The sequence below is a fragment of the Abramis brama genome (genome assembly GCF_963993115.1).
Source record: "Abramis brama genome assembly, chromosome: 1".
NCBI classification, from domain to species: Eukaryota; Metazoa; Chordata; class Actinopteri; order Cypriniformes; family Leuciscidae; genus Abramis; species Abramis brama.
The window spans coordinates 22,553,122-22,566,649 of record NC_139963.1 but is presented as its reverse complement, the minus strand read 5'-3'; the positions used below and the strand labels follow the sequence as shown (position 1 = coordinate 22,566,649).

General features: G+C 34.9%; 1 long non-coding RNA gene across 1 annotated transcript; it reads right to left on the bottom strand.

The window, feature by feature from the left end:
* Positions 1-1,308: 1,308 nt before the first annotated feature.
* On the bottom strand, positions 1,309-2,655 carry LOC311096068. The gene is made up of 2 exons (XR_014608949.1): positions 2,421-2,655; positions 1,309-1,646 (listed from the first exon to the last, which is right to left on the bottom strand). It is a non-coding gene; the product is annotated as an uncharacterized lncRNA (long non-coding RNA).
* Between the last annotated feature and the right edge of the window lie 10,873 nt (positions 2,656-13,528).

The window sequence follows — 13,528 nt, the reverse complement described above, 5'->3', positions numbered from 1 at the left end:
TTTAAGCATATTCAGTTGTTATTGCTCTATGGAGATGTGAAAATGTGTGTTTAGCCTATATTTTAATATAAGTGAGAATAATTTTATAAACAGGGTTGTGATAATAAATAGATATAGGCTGCGTTCGAAACCGCATACTCAATGAGTAGGTACTTAATTTCAATAAGTACTTACTTAACGAGCGCTAAAAGAGTAGGTACTTTATAGCCAGATCTCGTTGAGTATGAATGAGAACCGGACATCTGCCATGTTGACGTTATCATGTGACCTACGACGCGTTATCACAAGCGCAACAACTTAAAAGATTTGAACGACACGTTTAATTAATCTGTCTGTAAATATCATGATATTGATTAAACTTGCTCCTTTTGTGGACTTTTTGAAGAAACTGCTGCCCATTTATTTTGTGAATACATTTAGGGTTGATTTAAGTTCTTATACCCTACTAATGTGACCCACCGTTTTATCCTTAACGATATTTATTTTTATTACGAAATCCCAAAATTGTCATCTCTTAAATGTTGTTAATTTCTTTATTTTATATCCAAATATTTTCATCCATAAGCAAAAGTGGCTTACTGCTTTATGTTTTCCTCTTTTTCTTGTTAAATTTAACTCTCGTTTCATCCCTCAGGCCTATAAATAACAGAAAATGCATTTTTTAAATGTATTATATAATTAATTATTTAAGAAAATATATATTTAGATATTCAACCTTATAGGTTTTTTCCTGTGTATAAAATCTCATGTTTGCAAACCCATGAATGATATATATATATATATATACATATATATAGGCCTATAGATAGATAGATATATATACACATATACCTCATAACATCAGTAACTCGACAGCCCTACCTAGAACGGTTTTCCTCAGCGTTTGTAATGTCTGCACAAAGGGCTGCTGTGCGAAGATTGGAGAAAACTGTTGATTTTATACTCGAAAAATTTAAGTATCATTATTAAAAATTAATATTACCCCAGAACGAATTGCATTGCTATCCCACCCCAAAACATACAATAATAACAACGATAAATGCTGACCAATTAATTATATTACTTTTTACTGAAAATGATATAATTCAATAAAACAAACAAAATGTAATGTATGTCATTTGAAATAGCTATGCATGAATACACTCTAGATGTGTATATAGCGAACATACCTACATTTTCATTCAAACAATAAATAAAGCATGAATTAATTGTATTTTATTTACTGACAACAATGAGAAATATTAATAAATTAGTTAAAGAATGAATCAAAGTCACCATCACACAATAAACAAATGCATATACAAGTCAACACATGAAACAAAGCTTTATTCAAACTACAATCATATATGTAGGCTACAGGCGCTGAACCCCACATCCTTCTGCCGTCTCAACACAGCGGTTCCTATTCTGCGGCTTTATTCTGATGAATCAGCTGACCGCCAGAGGTGAGCCGTTCCCTCGTGCCGGAGGTTGTTGCGTGATGTGTTGTGCTTCACAATCTGAGGCAATAAGGGCAGGTGGAGTGATGGAGGGTCTCATGAGGGCAGGTGGAGTGATGGAGGGTCTCATCCATGGCACCATCTCCAGGATTCAGCTCTGGGCTCCTCATCCTCAGTACTCACACCAGTCTGCTGACATTTCAGATGCTGCAAAAATGCACAAACATAACACAAAAGCAGTCATTATTTTTAGAAGACAAAAATGCTTTTTTTCCACAAATGCCGCCATCATCTTTCCTTGCAGGTCCTGCTCCACCACAACAGCTGTGCAGCAAATGCACAGAAATCAAGAATCAGAAAAGTGCTGTAGTAGCTCAGTTTGAAATTACAATAATTTAAATAAACTACAACTTAATATTTAAATAGTTGTTGTTATTCATTTCTGTAATGTCACAAAGCCTTTGATGGCAGCATTCAGCTTCATGAGACTCACATACCTTTGTGATTTATGAGCTCAACACTACATTTACATGTTGAGGTTGTTTTAACTTTTTATCCTACATAAATGTTCCTTAATTTATCAACAGTACTAATGGACAAATAAAATAGATAACTTATGTTTAGTTACTTTATAGATTGGTTCTACATAATAGCACACATCACTCAGATGCCTATTTCATGTCTATTAGACGTAGTAATCTGCAATTCTTATAGAAGAGTTTCTTGCCAGATATTAAATAGACATTTAGTAATTGTATTTAAGATGTATACGGTTTAAAATGTATGCAAATCCACTTTGGAGACGTATGTGTCCTTACTGGAGCTTCTCTGTTAGCTATATGTAAGCTGCTCATCCTATCCCATAATAAAATGTGATTTACAGCAAAATCACAAATATATAGCGTCTTTACACCTTCAACAATTCAACAGTTTACTGTACAGTAGTTCAACACATGCGATCATTTGATTTGTAAAACTCACATTTGAAAACAGTCTCGTCCGTCATCCTTTCCGTCACGTTCGAGTATGACCTATCCTTCTTCTTCTTTTTTATGACGTATCCTCTCGCGTGGCCTCCTGGGATAGAAGAGTATCCATCGGTTGAGCACTCAAAAATCTGTCCAGAATCAGTAAGCCATCCGGGAACTTCTCGCCTACTCTTTTATGAATATCGATGTTTCGAACGTACTGCTTCCTTCACGTACTGTTTTCGCCTACTATATAGTAGGAAAGTAGGCATATTCGAACGCACTTAAGTCCGAATCTCGCGATAATTAGTACGTCACCCAGGTAATTCTCGCCTACTCTTTTGGATTCGTACATACTTTTTCGCTCGCCTACTCTTTTTCCCATACTAAATAGTAGGGAAGTATGCGGTTTCGAACGCAGCCATAGGCTTAAGTACCTGATAGTTCCTCACGGTTGTGTGGACCAATCAATGTCATACAAGGAGTGTAAGGGGTGGGGGTTTAAATGCAGTAGCATGAACGCTACTGGGGAAAACGGGGATGTTGTTGAATATGTAATAGGTGTTTTGTTCATGATTTTCTTTTTTTTTTTTTTCTTTTTTTTTTTGCTTCTCAGTATTTAAGGTATGTGTGTCTTAAAAGGGAATGTGCCTCCTAATAGGAAATGAGGAGACAGAGAATGTGAATTTTTTAACCTGGAATTGTAGAGGACTGGGTAATTAAAAAAAAAAAATAAAGCAGGTAATGGACAGGATCAAACAATTACAGGTGCAAGTCGTTTTTCTTAAGGAAACTCACATGGTAAAAAGTGAGACAATTAGGATTCGTCGGAGATGGCAAGGGCAAGTTTTTGCTGCCTGTCACACTTCTAATGCAAGGGGAGTAATGACTTTAATTTATAAATCAGTCCCAGTACAGGTTCAGAAGGTAACTAAAGATCCATTAGAAAGATATATTATGCTACAGTGTACCATTTTTTTCAGAAAAGATCAATTTAATTAATGTATATGGTCCAAATGATGACAACCCCAAATTTTTTAATGATTTGTTTTTGCTAACTGCTAGTTTGCCTGGATACTATCTTATCGCAGGGGATATGAATTGTGTACTAGATCCTACCAAAGATCGTTCCACAGGGATTGATAAAACGCATACTAAAGCTAGGAAGTTGATACAGGAATTTATGAAAGACCTTAATTTATTAGATGTAACTTTGGACGGATCTTAACCCAGCAGCAGTATCATATTCATGTTACTCTGGTATGCATCAGACATACTCACGTATTGATTATTTTCTTGTATCGGCAAACTGCTTAACAAAATAACAGATTGTATATATCACAGCATAGTCATCTCTGATCATGCAGCAGTATCCTTATCATACAAAACTACAAAATTCATAGAGAACACCCCTAGATGGCGCTTTCAGATAGGATGGCTTCGGGATCCAGAGTTTATAGAATATATGAATAAACAAATTGATCTGTATTTTGAAATTAATCATTCTGAAACATCTGCTAGTATTAGATGGGAAGCATTCAAAGCTTTTATTCAAGGACATATTATTTGTTTTTGCAGTTCAAAAGCCAGGAGGTCTAGACAGGAAATGAAAAAAATTTGAAGATCAGATCAAAAAATTAAAAAATGATATTTTCCAGAAAGCTACAGACACAGAAGCAAACAATAAATTATTATTACTCCGGTCCCGATATAATGAATTATCAGCAGGTAGAGCAGCTTCAAAAGTTTTGAGATTGAAACAAAAATTTTATGAATATGGAGATAAAACTGGTCGGTTACTTGCATGGCAAATCCGACAACAACAAACAGAACGTACCATCACAGTAATTGAGAGTTCAACAGGAACTATAGTTGACCCTATAGAGATCAATGAAGCATTTAGAAATCATTATAAAAAACTCTATAGTTCAGAGTGCTCATTAGATTTGGATACACAGACGCAATTTTTAGATAGTCTAAATATACCACAGATTTCAATTGAAGAAAAAAACTAATTGGATGAAGACCTAACATTTCAAGAAATTGGAGAAGCCATTGATTCTATGAAAGCAGAGCAGGCCCAGAAGTTTAAAAAAAAAGTTATTAACCCCGTTTTTGGAAATGATAGTGGAGGCCTATCATCAAGGCCTTCTTCCTACATCAATGAGAGGAGCTTTAATCACATTATTACCAAAAGCAGGAAAATCAAACACAAAGTGTGAAAATATGCGGCCAATTAGCTTGTTAAATTCCGATGCAAAAATATTATGTAAAGTTCTAGCTAAGAGGTTAGAAGGAATTCTACCAAATTTAATAGGAGAGGATCAAAATGGTTTCATACAACGCAGGCAAGGATTTGATGTTCGAAGAGTCCTAAATATTCTTCATGAACAGAGGAGTGAACGAGATACTGCCCTACTATCATTGGACGCCGAAAAGGCATTTGATAGGGTTGAATGGTCTTATTTGTTTGATTTGTTGTCTAGATTTGGGTTTGGTGAAGGGTATTGCAGGTTATTATAGCCCTACAGCAGAAGTGTTGACAAATAATATGGTTTCAAAACCATTTAGCATATCGAGAGGGTGCAGACGAGGTTCACCCCTTTCTCCTCTTCTTTTTTGCCATCTCCATCGAGCCTTTTGCAATAGCAGTAAAAAGACATGGGGAATTAACAGGCATTAGGATTAGACAGATAGAACATAAAATAGCATTATTCGCTGATGATGTAATTCTTTTTCTAAAACATCCTGATACATCAATACCTGCTTTATTAGATCTTATTAATACATTTGGAGAAATTTCTGGATAAAAATTAATAATTCTAAAAGTTCCATTCTATATCTAAATGAGATTGACAGACAGCAACCTAGTAAGTGTGCTGCAACCTTCAATATTGTTGATTGTTTTGCATACCTGGGTGTAAAAATTTTACCAAAATTAGAAGTTGTGCAAGTAAATTATGATCCACTTCTTGAAAGTGTTAATAGCTCTATAGAAAGATGGATGTCCTTACCCAAATCCTTAATTGGCAGAATAAATATCTTGAAAATGAATGTTTTGCCAAAATGTTTATATTTATTCCAGAACATTCCTCTGCCTCCCCCTAAAACTCTTTTTCAAAGACTTAAAAAAATATTCACTAAATTCATCTGGAATAACAGATGTTCCAGACTCCGTCTGACACTTTTGTACTTGCCATATGAGAGAGGAGGTCTACAGTGTCCTAACCTTCTTTGGTATTATTGGGCTGTATTATTTTTTATCTCAAGACTGCCCACTATGGGTGGATATAGAATCTTCTGCTATCAAATCGGTCCTGCCTTTATATTTATGTTTATATTCATCAGAATTTAAAGATCTATAAAAAAAAAATGTCTCCAATCCTATAAATATGACTGCCATATGGTATGATGTGAACATTTTTTTAGGTGTCTCCTACCCTTTATCTTGCTTTAGTCTCATTTGGGGCAATACAAAGTTTAAACCAGGCAGACTGGACGCAGGTTTCAAGATTTGGGCAGACAAGGGCAAGAAAGATAGCAGATCTATATGTTAACAACACTCTTATGTCATTTGAGGAAATAGTCAATACATATAATATTCCTAAAAAACATTTCTTTTAGTATTTACAAATAAGAAATTTCATACTCAAATCACAGAATAATTATCTGGATATGCCAACGTTGTCTATCTTAGAAAAATAAATTATAAGAAATTGTTCAAGTAAAGGCTTAATTTCATCATTATACAATATGCTGGTGTCAGGATCAAAGGATTCTTCAAAATACAAATTGGAAGCCTGGAGATTGGATATTAATGAGGATATTCAGATGGAGGACTGGATGGAAGCATGTAAAGAGGCTCAATCACAAACAATGAACACACGACTGAAACTGCTACAATATAAGTGGTTGATGCGGATTTATATAGCTCCAGTTGTATTGCATAAATATAATGAAAATGTCACTGACACTTGCTTAAGATGCAGTGAGTTTAAATGTACATTATATCATTGCATATGGGAGTGTGCGAAGAAGTCAAAAAATTATGGAAAGGTGTGAAAGAAATGATAGAGAAGATTCTTGATGTTAACATTCCATTGTCACCTTTACTTTTTCTATTACATTTGTTTCAATGAGATCAAGTTAAAAAAGAAAGAGTATATATTTATAAATATATGCATTATTCAAGCAAAACAAAATAAAAAAAAACTCACAATTTTAATTTGTAACAAACTGACTTGTTTTAATATGAAATGTCCTCATTCCTTTATATCCGCGGGACTGCATGTGGCGCTGATATCTGTGTCTCACTAGTAGCAATCGCGACCTGCTTCATACCACAGTCATGTTAAAAAACATGAATGTATTCACTCTTCCATAAACATTATTTCCCCATAATCATTAATCATCAAAATGCATCCATCCATGATAAATACATCCAGGGTGTGTAAATGTTAATGTTGAGGAGTTTGGAGTTCTTTTTTTTTTTTTTACATTTGGCAGACGCTTTTATCCAAAGCGACTTACATTGTGTTCCAAGGTACACATTTACATTCTTATCAGTTCTTGCTTTCCCTGGGAATCAAACCCATGACCTGGTGTTGCAAACACCAACACTCTACTGTTTGAGCTACAGGAAAGCTCTTATATGGATGAATGTTATTGTACAGTACATATGCCTATGATATTTAGATATTTACTCATTTATTGTACCCTGTACCAATGTAGATTATCGTTGGAAGTGTGATGGGATCCTTAAAGACACTTGAAGAGATTAATGTGCAGTTTGTCACCTGGAATTGTAAAGGCCTGAAAGGTGCTGTGAAAAGAGTTAATATACTGGCTCAGAAGTTCAGAAGTTGCCTTTATACACGAAAATCTTAAAAATCAAGCGCACAAACAACTATATAAAAATTGGGTTGTCCACGTACCATTGAAAATTTAATTGCAAGTGGAGCGGCTATCATAATTAATAAAAATATTCTTTTTATCACATCTGATTTAATTTCGTACCCAAATGGTAGATATATTATTGTAACTGGAAAACTCTATAATACCCCTGTAACACTGGCAAACATCTATGCTCCCCAACTACGATAATGAGAAATTTATAAACTCAATACTAGCAATCTTACCCAACCTTCATAGCCACAACCGAATTTTAGCAGGAGATTTTAATTTGGCGATGGACACAGTATTGGACAGATCATCAAGTAGGCAACAGCCTGTATCTAAATCAGCAAAACTGATCCAGAACTTTTTAAAATCCGCAAATATAATAGACATTTGGAGACATTTACACCCCCCCAAAACAATTTTTTTTTAATTTCTTTTCGCAGCCACATAAATCTATTCTAGGATTGATTATTTTTTCTTGGATTCTAAATTACTTTCAGCAGTAAAGTATATTGATTGTTCTATCGGATCATGCCCCATTAAATTACAACTAAGCTTTCCTAATAGATATACTTCCAGAACCTGGCAAATGGATTGTAGTTTATTATCTGATGAGAAACATGTTGAGTTTATAAGATCCCAAATAGAATTTAATATGCAAGTCAACGAAACCCCAGAAGTCTCTAAAAGAACATTATGGGAAGCTCAGAAAACTTATTTACGAGGTCAAATTATCTCTCTTTGTGCATATCGGACTAAAACACAAAAAGAGAATAAACAGAAACTAATTGAACAAATTTCAGAAATAGATCAACAATGTGCAACAATGTGTAATCTCCCACTACTGAACTTCTGGCAAATAGGATAACACTTCAAACAGTATTTAATCTTTTATCATCAGCTGAGACTGCAAAATTCACTGTAAAAAATTTAACCGTGATTTTTACGGTAAAAAAACGGCAACTGTGGTTGCCAGAACTTTACCGTCAAAAATACGGTAGCAACGTTATTGGTTTTACAGACTTAACTTAAAATTTACAGTAATAAACCGTATTTTATTATCTGATATAATGTGAATTTACCGTCCTATTGAAGTATTAATATCTGTTTTGTACCATTGTAATACACTGATAATCTCCAATCACAGCAGTGATGAAAGTCACATGATCAATCAAAGCTCATCACAAGCAGCTCTTCCACAAAAAAGTTAATAGAAGCTGCACAGTGTCATTCACACAAACATTAAACACCATCATGGTAACACACATGAAATTGTAAAAATGCAATAAACATTAATTTAACAACATTAAATGTAACATAAAACCCTAATGTACATAACTGATTAGAAAAAAACGAAGAAAACTATGAAGAAACATAGTTATTTCAACAAAAATACATCAAATGTGAAGTGTCACGCAGGGAATTGTGGGAATGTCAATTTACGTTTTTTCACTGTAAATTATACAATGAGTTGTTCTTTTTCACTTTCAAAAACTGTCAATTTAACGGTATTTTACAGTAAAATTACATTAAATGTACCATTAGATCTATCACAGTTATTTACCGTATGTAGTACAGAAACTTTCTGTTAACCAATTAACAGTTTTTCACTGTAGCATTTTTACAGTCTTTTACCGTTAAAATTACGATCATTTTTTACAGTGTTGATAAATCTCTCCAGATATAATTATTATGAAAATGAGGATAAAATATGAAAATATTTGGCTCATCGGATAAGAGTTTCTGAAACATATTAATTAATAATGAAATTCACACAGGTTCTGGTTGTATAATAAGAGATCAATTATAAATCAATCAATCATTTAAACTATTTTGTGGTAAACTATATTCTGGAATGAACAAAAGAAGTCAAACACTTGGACGATTTCTTTGATAGTTTAGATATCCCTTCCATTAATGAAGGAGATAAAAACTATTAGAGGAACCTATTACTCTGGAAGAGGTTAATTTTGCACTACATAGTTTACAACCTTCAAATGCGCCTGGCAACTTCTGCCAAAATTCTTTACATAAAAAAGGAAAGGACCCACTTGATCCAGCGTCATAGACCAGTGAGTTTGCTAAATGCAGATGACAAAATATTATAGCTAAAATAATGGCCATAAGGTTAGAAAATGTGCTCCCAACAATAATTCATGAAGATCATGGTTTCATAAAAAATAGACAAATGGTTCACAACATTTGCAGATTATTTGATATAACATACTCCTCTCCTTCAAGATCTCATTCTGAAATACTTATTTCATTAGACACTGAGAAGGCCTTTGACAGGGTTGAGTGGGATTATCTCTTCACGGCCCTGGCGAATTTTGATTTCGTCTCCACATTTATCTCATGGATAAAGCTCCTTTATGCATCCCCAATGTCATCAGTACAGACAAATAAACTAAGGTCGGATTACTTTGTTAACTCGCTCTACTAGACAAGACTGCCCATTATCTCCGTTGCTTTTTGCATTAGCAATAGAACCTCTGGCAATCTCTCTGCAAAGCTCAACTGTCTATATATAGGGTCGTTCGAGATGGGGAGGAGCATAAAGTCATGTTGAATGTGGATGATTTATTATTAGCCCATATATTTCCAATCTGTTCCTGTGATAGTTTCTGTGTTAAAAACATTTGGACAAATATCAGGGTATGGGGAAAAGGTTGGGTTGAAAGTATACTATTTCCAATTAACAATCTAGCTGATCAACAATCTTTGGAATACTTGCCCTTTAAAACTTCAACCCAGTTTAAATACTTAGGGATCAATGTCACTAAGATATTTGCAGATCTATATAAAGACAATCTTTCAAAATTACTGGATCAAACAATGTGGGATCTACAGAGATGGTCTCATATCCCAATCTCATTAGCAGGAAAAATGTATAGTATAATAAAAAATATATTTTTTATTAATGTATACCAATATATATATATATATATAAAGAAATGTTCTTTACACAGCCTTGATAAAAAAAAATCAGAGTTTATGTGGAATAAAAGATACCCAAGGCACTTTTGCAGAGGCCCAAATCAAAAGGAGGAATGGAATTGCTAAATTTTCAGATTTATTACTAGGTGAGTAATATAATGGAGCCTTCACATGCTATGGTAATTAGGGTAAATACCAAAAGCCGACATGGAAAATGCACATGAACACCCCCTCGTGGTATTTTCCACTGGGCAGCTCGTAGAATATTTTGATGCACGAGTTGCCGAGATGAGATAACCTTTGACTTTTTCAAAATGGCGGAGAGCAATGCAAGAGTTGTGAATGGTAAGCATTGTACACAACTAAACATTTTTTGCTACTGTTAGCGGATAGTTTTTGTAGCCTATACAATGTTGTGTCATTAACAATTGTAATATAATGCGTTAACACTCAAGTGTCAGTTTTGAAAATACCGTAATGGTTTGGTGTTACCTACCCAGAGCAGATGCTAGCTAGCAGTCAATAGGAGCCTCCTAGTAATGAGCGGTCTTTTCCCTACATTATGACAACAAAAGCACTTGAACACAACACACTGGTAAATACCAGTTCACAAGTGGAAAATATCATCTTTTCCATAGCACGTGAAGGCTCCATTAGTATCGACTTAGGTTACGTCTTCATTAATCCGGATACATTTGAAAACAGCGTTTTCATTTATAAACGCTCTCTGTCCACACTAGCGTTTTCGGACGTTTCAGTGTGGATGAGAAACTTTTGAAAAACGCCTGAAAACGCTTAATTCACATTTACTGCGCATGCGTAAAACCCCACAAAAGATCATTGATATGATTCAGAGGGGAAAATAAATAATGAAGTTATCGTGCAATTCTTCTGACAGGATAGTTTTATTTAGTGAAATATCTCACCATTCACTGCAGTCCAGGTCGCACGCAGTCACCATATGTATGGTCTAAAACACAACTGCATGTATTGCGCAGGACAGCAAATGTGAGTAAATTCTGTCATCTTTGCAGGACTGTGATATGAAGAGTGTGCAATGTAGAATATTTTTAGCAGCAGTGTGAAAGTGAACAGCACATAACAGGCATACTGGTATAAACATGAATATCTATTGGTAGCCTACAATATGCGTCACATGACTAAACTTACATCATCGTTTTTAAATACCACCGGTTTCACAGTCCACACTACAACGCGAAAACGGCGTTTTCAGTATCCGCTTTGGAGTGCGATTTCAAAAAAGCTTTGTTTTCATCAATAAAAACGCCGTCTCAGTGTGGACGGAAGGCCAAAACGGAGAGAAAAATATGTTGTTTTCAAACGAACGTATTAGGCCTAGTCCACACGGACACGGGTATTTTTATAACCGAAGTTTTTCCTTCTGCGTTTTAAAAAAAAATCCCGTCCACACATGCTCGGTTTAAAAGAAAATCTCCGCCTACATGAAAACGCAAAAACACGCTATCACACACCGTCATGCCACACCAGCAGGCGGCGATTGTAAAGCCACGTTGGCCAATCAGAAGCCTGAATCAGAAGCAAAAACCCCGGTTTTACGGTCTACTTGACAACACTGCAACTGGCGTTTCTGAAAATCCTCACCCTGGCAGGGGTTTTCAAAAATGTTCGGTTTCAGTGACCTGATACTGCGTTTCCGTGTGGACGAACGACCGAACCGCGTAAAAAAAGTCACGGTTATAAAAAATACCCGTGGCCTTAGGATCGACTGTCCTGCACAGTTCATCTCCAACCCTAATCAAACACACCTGTCTTTAATTTTCAAGTGAACCTGAAGACCTTAATTGATTGCTACAGGTGTGTTTGATTAGGGTTGGAGATGAACTGTGCAGGACAGAACAATCGGCAGGAGCAGGATTGGGCACCCCTGCAATAGACAATCCTGTAGTTTCGCACACACTCAAGATTTGGTCCTAGGTCCAAAGGTTTTTTGATTAGCAAGCCCTATCATAAAAAAAATCACTCTTTCACTCCCTCATTTAAAAATACAATATTTGACGATTGGGTTGGAAAAGGAATTTATAGTTTTATAGACTTATTTATTGATTAAGTATTTGCATCATTTCAACAGCTACAAAATAAATACAACATACCTCGTCACATTTTTTTAAATATTTGCAGGTGCAAAACTTTATTAAACAAAATAATCCATTGTATCCCAACTCTCCAAATCAATCCACAATGGAATTGATGCTTATGCATGACCCCCACAATAAAGGATGTATTTAATATGAAACGCTATTCCAATTGACAAGCACATCAACTCTACAACACTTCAAATCTTCCTGGGAGGAAGATTCGGGTATTGAAATTAAAGAGGAGCAATGGGAGGCAGACCTTAAACAGATTCATAGCTCATCAGTATGTGCAAGACATGGCCTTATACACTTTAAAATAATGCATTATTTACACTGGTCTAAACAAAAACTCAGAAAGAAATTTCCAGTTACAGCCCCTTCATGCGATTGTTGTGGGCTTGCACCGGCATCATTGGCCCATATGTTTTGGAGCTTCTCAAAATTGTCAACCTACTGGAAAAGTGTTTTTCAGACATTGTCAAGAATATTGCAAAGGCCTATTGATCTAGATCCCCTGATGGCGGATCTAGGCATCACAGAATCTAAGATAAAAACAGTGCTGAACACAGTATAGTTTAATTTATCAGTCTACTAGCACAAATATTAATTTTATTAAACTGGAAACAGAAAGCTGCCCCTACACATATAAATCTAATGAGGGATGTAATGGAGCATTTAGAGCTGGAGAAAAATCAGATTCTCCTTGAAAAAGAAAGAAGAAAAAATTAATAAAATCTGGCAACCTTTCATAGATTACTTTAATGACATTAATTATTCTGGTGATAATTAAATTGATCCCTTAATACATGCGAACATTTAAGCTAAGGAGAGGAATAAATTAATGCTTGAGGTATATATTAGCCTAATGTCCCCATCCCCCATTTTCTTTTTCTCTTCCTTTTTTTTATTTATTTAATATATATCAAATATGAACTAACAATTTACAGGTTTGGAACGACTTGAGGGGGAGTAATTCATGACAATTGTTTTTCATTTTTGGGTGAACTATCCCTTTAAAGGAAGGAAAATTCTATTATTAGCAAGGAAATCCATTCTACAGGAAATAAATAACCTTGCTCTATATTTCATAGTGAAAAGCAAGAGTGAGAGTGAAATCTTTGAGTCTAATCTCTTGGATTAAGACAGTCAAGACCTTGTAATGGGATTA